Source organism: Dendrobium catenatum, unplaced genomic scaffold (assembly GCF_001605985.2).
Source record: "Dendrobium catenatum unplaced genomic scaffold, ASM160598v2 fragScaff_scaffold_1089, whole genome shotgun sequence".
NCBI classification, from domain to species: Eukaryota; Viridiplantae; Streptophyta; class Magnoliopsida; order Asparagales; family Orchidaceae; genus Dendrobium; species Dendrobium catenatum.
Window position 1 is genome coordinate 873,634 of NW_021319551.1, and position 12,591 is coordinate 886,224.

The window sequence follows — 12,591 nt, forward strand, 5'->3', positions numbered from 1 at the left end:
TTTTACAACTACATATAGGGATGTATGGCACTGTTCAAAGGAAGGAATGAAAAACCACGGAATTCCCTTCACCTTTGTCTTTGCTCTGTTTTACCTTCACTGTTGTGCAGGTGAGCTTTAAAGCTCTTTTCATGGTATCATAGCCTTTCTAGGCCTTACGGTTTTTTTTCTCTTCTCCGTTGGTTTACTTCTCCAATGATGCTAATCAGCTCCTAACCTCGCAACCGTATCATGGCTCCCATCACATTCAAGTTGGAAATGGACAGTCTTCCCCAATTTCATCATTAACTGGTTATCGTTATTATGTCTTATTTTTGGATGAATTCTCTCGTTTCATTTGGGTTTATCCAATGATTACAAAAGCTGAAACGTTTTCCAAATTTGCAATGTTTCATGCTATGGTTGAGAAGCAACTTTCCTCTAAAATTAAAATTTTTCGTTCCGATGGTGGCGGTGAGTATTCAAGCTTGCAATTTCAAAAATTTCTCACATCCAATGGTATTTTGCATCAATATAGCTGCCCCTATACCCCTGAACAAAATGGCTTGGCTGAACGCAAGCATCGTCACATTATAGAGACTGCTCGAACACTTCTTCTTAATGCTTGCCTTCCAACTGTTTTCTGGACTGAAGCTGTTCTTACAGCTACATACTTGATTAATCGTCTTCCTTACGCTACTACGGCTTCTACATCTCCTTATCATCGTCTTTACAAACAAATTCCATCTTATTCTCATTTAAAAATATTCGGGTGTCTCTGCTATCCCTGGTTACACCCATCCACACCACATAAATTTGCACCAAAATCCTCTGCCTGTGTTTTCATTGGCTACAGCTCTAGTCACAAAGGTTATCGGTGCTACCATCTTCAACTTCACAAGATTATTATCTCTCGCCATGTTAAGTTTCACGAAACAGTTTTTCCTTTTGCTTCTTCCATTTCTTCAAATCCACCCTCACCATCATCTCCAACACCATCTTCAGTAAATTTTCCGTTAAGTCTTGTTCCAAATATCTCTATAGTTTCTTCACCAAATAAATCATCTCATCTTCCCTCCACTTTCTAGGCCTTACGGTTTTTTTTTTCTCTTCTCCGTTGGTTTACATCTTCCCTTTATACACATGGAATCCGGTGATTCCTCTACTTCTAACAGTACCGCAGAAGTCTCTCCGCTCCTCGGCACGGCTTCTATACCTCCTCAACTAAAGTTCTTAATGTCAAGCATTAAGAATGTGATTACTGTGTAATTAGCTCCCGAAAATCATTTGACGTGGAGATCGCAAGTTCTAAAGATATTCAGAGCCAATGGCTTTGAGGGCTATCTCGATGGATCCATTCGTCGTCCTCCTCGGCAACTCACCTCGGCTACTGGTAAAATCCTTCCAAATCCATTGTTCTCTACTTGGATGCTCATCGATCAGAATCTTGCCGCCGCCCTCTTCTCCACTGTCTCAGCGCCATTGCTGCCCTACATCTTGAATTTGGAGTCATGTTCAGAGATTTGGGAAACGATTGCCAAACGCCTTCAGTCCACCAATCGTTCCCGTATCTTACAGATCAAAAATGATCTTCATCACGTTTCCATGGGAACTAAATCTATGCAGCAGTATTTGTCTGAGATTAAAATGAAAATAGATATTCTCACTGCAGCTGGATGCTCCGTAGATTCAGAGGACGTGATTCTCTATACTCTTAACGGATTGCCCGCTTCCTATCAAGGATTTAAGACTGCCATCCGAACAAGTTTACAGCCTCTTCATCTTGATGATTTCTACTCACTTATGTGCAGTGAAGAAACAAATTTAGAGACTGAAGCAGCTAAGGATCTTCAGTCTGTGCACATTACGGAAGCTCCGGTGGCTCTGGCGGCAACCCGAGGACGAGGCGGCACTACTCCGACGTTTCGTTCCTCAAGGGGTCGTCGATTTTCTTCGTCCCGCGGTGGTGGCAGATCACCGTCTACACGGATTGAGTGTCAAATTTGCGGTAAACCTGGGCATTCCACAGTTAAATGTTGGCATCGGACGAACTTAAACTACAGTGGTAATACTTCTACCGCTCTGTTGGCTGAAAATTCGAATTCGTCTTCAATTTCTCCTGACTGGATTTTGGACACTGGAGCTACTTCTCACCTCACCAATGATGCTAATCAGCTCCTAACCTCGCAACCGTATCATGGCTCCCATCACATTCAAGTTGGAAATGGACAGTCTCTCCCAATTTCTCATACGGGTCAAGGCATTTTGCCTACCCCTACTCGTAAGCTTGCCCTTTCTCCTCTTCTTCATGTTCCTCAAGTTTCGCACAATCTTCTTTCAGTTCATCATTTACTTACTGATAATGGCTGCAAAATTTCTTTTACTCCTCATGGCTATTATATTAAGGATCGGAGAACAAATCAAGTGCTTCTTTCGGGTCCTTGCCGTGAAGGATTGTACTCCATTGCTGTTCCATCTTCATCCTCTTCGCCACCAAACTTCCTCTCCTCCAAGCTGATTCTCACTACAACAGCTCGATCTCAGCTCTGGCATGCTCGTTTGGGACACCCTCATCGTGCAGTCGTGTCTAAGTTATCTGCGTTACTTCCCCAGTTACATATTTCTAATGTAAAAGATGTTTGTCATTTGTGTCAAATATCCAAAAGTCATAGATTACCTTTTGTTAGTTCTAAGTCTTCATGTACTTCGCCTTTTCAACTAGTTGTTTCCGATGTATGGGGTCCTTCCCCAATTTCATCATTAACTGGTTATCGTTATTATGTCTTATTTTTGGATGAATTCTCTCGTTTCATTTGGGTTTATCCAATGATTACAAAAGCTGAAACGTTTTCCAAATTTGCAATGTTTCATGCTATGGTTGAGAAGCAACTTTCCTCTAAAATTAAAATTTTTCGTTCCGATGGCAGCGGTGAGTATTCAAGCTTGCAATTTCAAAAATTTCTCACATCCAATGGTATTTTGCATCAATATAGCTGCCCCTATACCCCTGAACAAAATGGCTTGGCTGAATGCAAGCATCGTCACATTATAGAGACTGCTCGAACACTTCTTCTTAATGCTTGCCTTCCAACTGTTTTCTGGACTGAAGCTGTTCTTACAGCTACATACTTGACTAATCGTCTTCCTTCCGCTACTACGGCTTCTACATCTCCTTATCATCGTCTTTACAAACAAATTCCATCTTATTCTCATTTAAAAATATTCGGGTGTCTCTGCTATCCCAGGTTACACCCATCCACACCACATAAATTTGCACCAAAATCCTCTGCCTGTGTTTTCATTGGCTACAGCTCTAGTCACAAAGGTTATCGGTGCTACCATCTTCAACTTCACAAGATTATTATCTCTCGCCATGTTAAGTTTCACGAAACAGTTTTTCCTTTTGCTTCTTCCATTTCTTCAAATCCACCCTCACCATCATCTCCAACACCATCTTCAGTAAATTTTTCGTTAAGTCTTGTTCCAAATATCTCTATAGTTTCTTCACCAAATAAATCATCTCATCTTCCCTCCACCATGCTATCAACTCCAATTCAGCCGAATCCTTCCCCAGACACTTCTACCTCTAATCCCAGTTATCATTCTGCTGCTTCTTCCACTTATACTCTTTCTGTTTCCGGTTCCATACCACCTATTCCATCTAAACGTCATCCTATGGTGACTAGACTTCAAACTGGAAGTCTTAAACCGAAGCATCAGTTTAATCTCCAGCACATCCTTGTCCAATCCAGTGATCCAACGTGTTATTCAGCTGCGGTTAAACACCAATGCTGGCGAGATGCTATGTCAGCCGAATTTAAGGCTCTTCAATCTCAAGGTACTTGGGAATTGGTATATTCACCATTAGACCAAAATATTTTGGGTTGTAAGTGGATTTATAAAACCAAACGAAATTCAAATGGATCCGTCGCAAGACATAAAGCTCGACTTGTTGCACAATGTCATCGTCAGGAATATGGCATTGATTACACTGAAACATTCAGTCCTGTCGCTAAATTTCCTACAATCAGATTGTTTATTACTGCAGCCGTGCTTTACAAGTGGGAGATTACTCAACTCGATGTTTCAAACGCCTTCTTGCATGGTGATCTAAATGAGACGGTTTATATGCAACAACCAATTGGTTTCAAAGATCCTCAATATCCTGAGTTTGTGTCTCGTCTTCATAAGGCCATCTATGGTCTTAAACAGTCTCCTAGACAGTGGTTTGCCAAATTAACAACATACTTACAAGCTCACGGGTTTCAGCATAGTGAAGCTGATCCCTCTCTACTTATCTACAATCAAAATTCATCTCTAATATACCTCCTTGTATATGTAGATGATATTTTGGTTACCGGTAATGATGCTTCGGTTCTTCAAAAATTCCTTCAGCATCTACATCAACAATTTCAGGTTTGGACTCTGGGTAGCCTGAATCAGTTTCTCGGTATTCAAGCTATAGCTACAGATCATGGATATCATTTGAATCAATCTGCTTTTGCTGTTGACATTCTTCATAGAGCTGGTTTCGAGAATTGCAAATCAGTAGTTACACCATTTTCTCTAAAGTCTCAGCGGGACAGTACTTCTTTTCAGCCCATTGAAAATCCAATGCAATTTCGGCAACTTGTGGGAGCATTGCAATTCTTAACTATTACACGACCTGACATATCCTTCGTTGTTAACAAGTTATGTCAGGCTATGCACAGTCCTCACCAATATGACTTTCAAGCTCTCAAGCACTTGCTTCGGTATCTTAAAGGTACACTTGATTTTGGTCTTCCAATTACAAGAACATCCACCACTCTCAGAGCTTATGCTGATTCCGATTGGGCCGGAGATCCACTCGATTGAAAATCAACTACTGGTTATTGCTGCTTCATTGGTGATACTCTTCTCTCTTGGTGTGTCAAAAAGCAACCCACGGTTGCTCGGTCTTCCACTGAAGCTGAGTATAGGGCCTTGGCCACGGCTGCCACTGATATTGTTTGGCTTCGTCGACTTCTTGCTGAATTTAAATTCCCTACTACCTCTCCCACACCACTACATTGTGACAATGTTTCTGCCATAGCATTAGCTCACAACCCGGTCTTTCATGCTAGGACCAAACATATAGAAGTGGATTACCATTTTATTAGGGATTGTATCAAGTCTAATCTCATTTCAGTTCATCATCTCAGCACACAAGATCAAATAGCTGATATCTTCACCAAAGTTCTTCCACGACTTCGCTTTACGTTTCTTCGAGACAAGCTCATGGTCACTTCCGCACCATCAGCTTGCGGGGGCCTGTTAACGTGTTCCATAGCTGAGCAGAACACAAAGTGATATTCCACTATCCCGTGTCAGCTGCTTGTGCAGAAATCTGCCGACGGCTTTGGCAGAGAACGTTCTCTATTATTACCTTTATGCTTTCTGTTATCATTACATATATTTTACAACTACATATAGGGATGTATGGCACTGTTCAAAGAAAGGAATGAAAAACCACGGAATTCCCTTCACCTTTGTCTTTGCTCTGTTTTACTTTCACTGTTGTGTAGGTGAGCTTTAAAGCTCTTTTCATGGTATCAGAGCCTTTCTAGGCCTTACGGTTTTTTTTTTGTTATTTCACGTCTTCCATTCATAGATTCTAGATAAGGTTGTTTGTCCCCGCCTTTTAAAATTTATAAATAAACTCTCCAATTTAATTTATTTGGGATATTTTTATCCGCTACTGGAAAGCAGCTCATCTCTGACGAAATTTCTGGCAGAAATAAATTCGTTACAAATTCCGGCGGTTTTTCCGGCAGATTACCGTCGAAAAATTTTCGGCGGATTTTTTGATTGGCTTTCCAACATATTTATTTCCGACCAACGAAGATTAATTTTTTCTGTATATTTATAATTAATTATTTCTAACTTATTTATAGTTAATTATTTATAAATATTTATAATTATTTATTTTGTTAAATTAAGTTAATAACTTATTATCAAATAAAATCATTTAAATTAAATATTATTAAATTAAATTAATAATTAATAATTCATTATTAAATTAAATAAAATGAAATATTATTAAATTAAAAAATTAAATTAATAATTAATTGTGCGAATATTTTGACTGATTTTAGCTACCGATAACAAGCGATTTTCCTGTAGTGCGAACTTTTGAATCATGTGATAAATTCAAAAGTTCTATTTGCCATGTGATGTTCTTGCCGTTCGAACTTCCTCCATCTCTAATTAAGGATCATTCTAACATCTGCTTGGTCATCTTAACAAATTTATACACTTTCAAATCATATCATCTTCACCTTTAAAAAAATGAATGATTCAATACTTAATGACTTCCATGACCTTTATATTCTACCTCATATATTACTTACGAGCCGTGTTACCTTCACCTCTAAGAGGAGGACAAAACTTGCTATTCATAATGGCCCCAATGACCATGTTGTGTTATCTAATCCAATGTCTTTAGATCAAGCCATCTCTACCTCTAAAATCATAATCAACCTAGCACTACAGAAAAATCTGTCATTTCCATCTGAATTTTTGATGGATAAACATAAGTCGGAAAAGCGGCGGTCTAACCGACAGAATATGCGCTAGTAAGTTAACGGTGGCATTTCCGACAAAATTTTTGTCGTTAGAGTACCAACGCATATTCAGCATTTTTTTTCATCGGTATTTAAAATATCCTGGTGTAATTTTCATCGATTATTACTGGCATAAATTGTGCTGGCTTACTTAAACTCGACGAATAATTACCAACGTATTTTCCTCCGGCAATATGACCGATAAATAATCCACCAAAAAAATTGATGGAAAGGGCTCTATTTCGACCGCTCTTCCATATGTCTTCTCATTTCTTTCCTCTTCAATTTGGTTAGCTTCGCTCGCGTCTGAGAGATATCTCGAACGCGATCGATTCCTCACCGACTTTCGCCACCGAACTTACATCGTTCGCCGTCACTGATTGCCCAAACTCGCCGCCTCAGGTAAGAGAAGGTCATCGCCTCCGGTAATAGAAGGTATATTGGTGTATGCTTTTTGCTTTTGTTATGGATGTTCTCACTAGACATTTGTAAGAGAATGAACCTTGATATATGCTTTTGCATTAGTTATGGATGTTCTACTAAACATTTGTAAGAGAATGTATCTAGGTGTATGCTTTTTTTTTTTTTTTTTTTTATGGATGTTCTCACTAGACATTTGCAAGAGAAGGTATCTTGGTATATGCTTTTATTTTCTTTTGTTATGGATGTTCTCACTAGACATTTGCAAAAGAATGAACCTTGGTGTATGCTTTTGCTTTTGTTAAGGATGCACTAGACATTTGTAAGAGAATGTATCTTGGTTTATGCTTTTTTTATTTTGTTATGGATGTTCTCACTTGACATTTGCAAGAAAAGGTATCTTGGTGTATGCTTGTTTTCTTTTGTTATGGATGTTCTCACTAGACATTTGCAAAAGAATGAGCCTTGGTGTATGCTTTTGCTTTGTTAAGGATGTTCTCACTAGACATTTGTAAGAGAATGTATCTTGGTGTATGCTTTTACTAATGATATTCTCCTTGTTGATAATATTAGAGAGGGAGTTGAAGGTAAACTTGAATTATGTAGGTCAACCTTAGAGTCTAAAGGTTTTTGCATAAGTAGATCTAAAACTTAATATATATAGTGTAATTTTAGTAGTAATAGACATAGTTAAGGGATTGTGACTTTGGACGATGAAGTCATTAATGAAAGTATACGTTTTTTATATTTTTTATCTATTTATGGTGAAATAGATGGGTATATTATCAATAGAACTCAAGTTGGTTGGTGGAAGTAGAGGAATGTATTGGGTGTTGTTGTGTGATAGAAAATTTCCCCTCAAACTAAGCATAAAATTAAAATTTTTGTACTAAAACTCTGTTTTAAGAAGTAATATTAAAGTTGTCCCAAACAAAGCCTTAATGTGTCGATAGTGTTTATGAGTTTATTTTTGTGATATTAAAAATAAGATTAGGAGTAATGTTATATACTAAGTTAAGATAGAAAGATTACATGAACTTAATTTAAATATTTAAGGCAAATTAATGATTAATCTGCCAACAAAAAAACTCATGATAAACTCAAATAAAGTTTAAAAACTCATTTGGAAGTTATTAGATTCATTTTGTATATAGCTCAAACTTATAATTATGATATGATTACTCTATTAATTCAAGCTCTCAATGGGAAATCCTTTTCGGTATAGATGAATTAGAACATCTTCATGTATTTGAAGGTGCTTACTGTTATATTGATTACATGGGCATTTGATCTTACATGCTTTCGTAGTGTAAGAAGGAAAAGTTGACGAACATAAATCTATTAAATTACCATAACTAATAAAACTAAAAATTTTATTATCTAAATTACAACATAAATCTAATGTTAATTTTCCTAAATTAATAAAGTTAATAAAATTTTTGAGTGATTGGAAGTGGAGTGAATGGAATATGTGGTTTGAATAGTGGTGAAATAGATGGCAACACTTGGGTGACTAGAGGTAGAGTGGAGATGCAATGTGGTGGGGGAAGGTGGAGAAGAGGGCAGTGATGATTGGAGGTAAGGAGATTGTCTGATGGGTATTAAGGGATAAGAAAGAAGAAATAGAGAGGAGATATGTGAGGCACTTAAAGAGACGAGTTGGAAGGAGTGAGAGCAGGGAAATTACCTAGATAAAGGCCTAAGAAGGAGCTCCAGTCATAATAGCAATAAAATGTAGAGAAATAATCAAGAGGAGAAATGATGGCTACAACACATTGGTTGAATTTATTAATCCGTTTTGTGATTGATCTTGAATATCGATTACAAATGTTATTGCAAAAGATCATCTTTCATATAGTACTAAGAAAAACATCAACCAAATTTGAGTATGGGTTAGGTCACTACATTGATAAGTATTTATTTGATTTAAAAGTTGAGTTTAAAAATAATTAATTTTCTTTGGGAGAATTTAATCTCTAGAATTTTAGTTTTTAAATTGAACACGTCATTATGAACGATATATCATATCGGGAGGTGAACATATCATTCACTAATGGGTTCAAATTACAAAACTTCAACATCATCCTAATTATCATAGTTAAATTCAGGGAAGGATAACATATGATCCCGGAATATCAAAATGATGTTTGATTAAATGTTTGCTATAATAATCTAGATAATATATCACTAATTTAATAATCAAAATCATAATAATAGAATAATATATCTTCTTGAAGGAATAAAATATCATTCACTATTAGTTATTTGAATATGATGATAATGATCATTGAATTTGAATTTTTTTCAAAAAAAAAAAAAAACTTTAAAAACTTGATTTTAAAATTTTGATCTAGATTTTAAATCTTCTATACAAGCCTTTATAGTTAATTACATCATAGAAAATTAGAGTTTTCTATGAATATTTTTGATTAAAATAATGATATAAATTTTATCTAAAATTTTCAGGGACTGGTATTGAAGGATTGAAGTTTGAAATTTTTAATCGGGATTGAATCAAATTTGAACACTTATTTTGGAGGTCAATGGAAGAGAAGTAGGAGATGTTTAATATTTTGAAACAATTCAGAAAATACCCCAGGCTACCCTATGTGTTGGGCTTAAATTTTAATTTGAGGAGAAGTTTTAATTTGAATTATCAATTTTATTATAATGATGGGATTATATTCTCAAAAGATTAATGTTTTATAGTCTGAACCTACCTCAGAACCTAAATCTAAATTGAACATTGAAAAATCAATAACTCGAACCTAGCTAATGCAATACAAATCTGATCGTTCACAACCTAGATTGAGGAACTAGCTAACCACCTAGTCATTTTAAAATCATGAATCTAGTCCTTTATGGAAGAGTGGTATAAACATTTGATTAAGCTTTTAGGAGTTAGAGCCGACATCTAGAGCAGATCCTTAGTGGCACCTTAATTTATGTAGGGTAATATAAAAATTAAAAATAAATGTTATTAACTTTTTAAACACTTTTAAGTTTATATCTAATGCAATGCATTCTAGTTGACTCGATGATTGTTTAAAAAGAATATGAAGTAGTTTTAAAAAACCTTTAATTTTTTTTTTACAAAGGAATACACAACTTCCCCTTAACAAAATCGCATCCTAATAAGTCAAGTGGTCTATTAAAACCCGCAAGCGGGCAGGGAGGTGCCTAACAAGAAAGAGAAAGTATAATATGTATACAGGAGACCCTCACTGATCCGAGCTTACTTCTTAAAGTCATTAGAGTTTCTATATTATTTTAAAAATTTTAATTTTATTAAAGTAAATAATTTTTGAATCGTACCCTCACGAGCATCCGTTCGAGTTACATGCTAAATCAAAATCGAAATGCAATTAAAAAAATAAAAAAAGGATATGCAAGCTCTACTGCACAATCAACATAAATTAATCAATTAAATTAAATACTCAAGTTGAATGTTAATGTGGCAAGTACCACTTAATATTACAACCTATGGTGTACAGAAAAAGTAAAGTAGCCGGGTACCACTGACAATAACTTAGATTCTACTTCTAAAATTCAAGTGACTCTAAGAATGAGATTTTTCTTGATCTCCTCTTCTTCGTCCTTATGCGAGAGCTTCTTGAATTCGTCGAGTCTGGATATTCAAATGAAAAGAAACTCCCCCAGAAAGGGGTATTTTCATTTTTCTTTAAATTATCAAAATACTCTAATCTAGATATCCAAAAGAAGAGGGACTCTCTTTTAGGGGATGTTACCCTTCTCTTTAGATTCCAGATTGAATATTTAATATCCCATCTCAAACAGTAACTATTACAACTCTTAATTACAACTAAAATTACATCAAATTACATTATAAATCAAAATACAAATGTAGACTCAAATTGTGAGACCTCGTTCCCTTACTGTTCCTCTCTGACTTGGATTTTCCTCCCAGGATCGTCTAGGACGATAGTGAGATCGTCCAGGCCGATCTGTACTGTTCAAAATACCGTCCTGAGAATAGTTCTGGGAACCGTCCAGGACGATCGGGACGATCAATTTTGGTCTGATCGTCCCGGGACGATTTGACGATCGGCCGGGCCGATCAGCTTTATGATATAAAATCAGCTCATTTTGAGGAGAGAGAAAATCATTTTTAAAATATCAGATATTTTGAAGAGAGAGAAAGAGAGGAAAAGCAAAGGAAGAAGTCCGATTTCGGGGCCCGCGGAGCGATTTTCGTCGTTCGTTGCTGTTGGATATTTTGTTTGTCTCGCTGTAAGGACTCCGAACCCTACTTCTGTTTTCGAAGATTTTGAGGTTTTGTAAAATGGTGCTCAGATTTGTGTTTTTGTAAGTGAAATTAGTCTGATATATATGTGTAAATATTTTTTAATTAATTTCAATTTTAAATTAAGGTATTCTAACTTTTGAATAATTTGTTATAAGATATTAAATTTTTATTAAATTTTAATATTAATTTTTTTTCCTTTTTAATATTTCAATTGTGAAATATGTTTAGATTAATTAAATATAATTAATATTTAGAGTTAATTTTAAAATTAATAATTTGTTATAAGATATTAAATTTTTATTAAATTTTAATATTAATTTTTTTTCCTTTTTAATATTTCAATTGTGAAATATGTTTAGATTAATTAAATATAATTAATATTTAGAGTTAATTTTAAAATTAATTTAAAATAAGTTTTAAAATATTTGTTTGGAAATTTTAAAATGTTTTTAAAATATACTAATTAAATTTTGAAAATACTTGAATAATCTTGAAATCTCCTCCTTTATCTAATGGCCGATTAAGAATTTGCCTCTTCCCCTCATACCAACTCAGACTTCTCTTCCTTGTTGGTTGAGTTTATAGTTTCTTCACCTCTAAAGTTCCTTATCTCCAACCTCAAGCATCTTGTTCCTACATAATTTACAAATGATAAATATGCCATTTGGTGCCTATAGATTTACGAACATTTCTTGGATGGCTTTGAAGGTTATCTTACAGGAGCTCAAATTTGTTCATCTGAAACATCAGCCAATACCAGCTATCTTCTATGGAGACTTGTAGATCGCAATCTCATCTCAACACTTCTGTCTAGTATATCTCCCTTTGTTCTACCATACATACTCAACTTATCTACTGCATTACATTCAAATACGAGATTACTCCATGAGACAATATCTCTCTCAAATCAAATCAATAGTTGACCATATAAAGGTAGTGGAATCTCACATTGATATCGAAGACATCATATTATTCAAACTGATTGGCCTTTTCGCCACCTACGATCTTTTCAAGACTATAATCCAAACTTCTCTTAATTCCATATGTTGAAACTCGTTCACTATGAATTAGGTTGTTAAACCTAAGCTTATGTCCCACGGCTAACCAAAAGGGGGAGGGGGTGAATTGGTAATTAAAAATTAATCCCTCTTTTTAATTTTTTTAAACTGAAAAATAAACTTTAATGAATTTTGTATAAATAGATTTTTCAACCACAATTTTTAAAAGTAAAAACACAAAAATAAAAAGCAGCAGAAAAATAAAGACACGAGGTTTATAGTGGTTTGGTCAAAACCAGACCTACATTCACTCCCTGGAGGCACCCTCCGAGTATAGCACTAA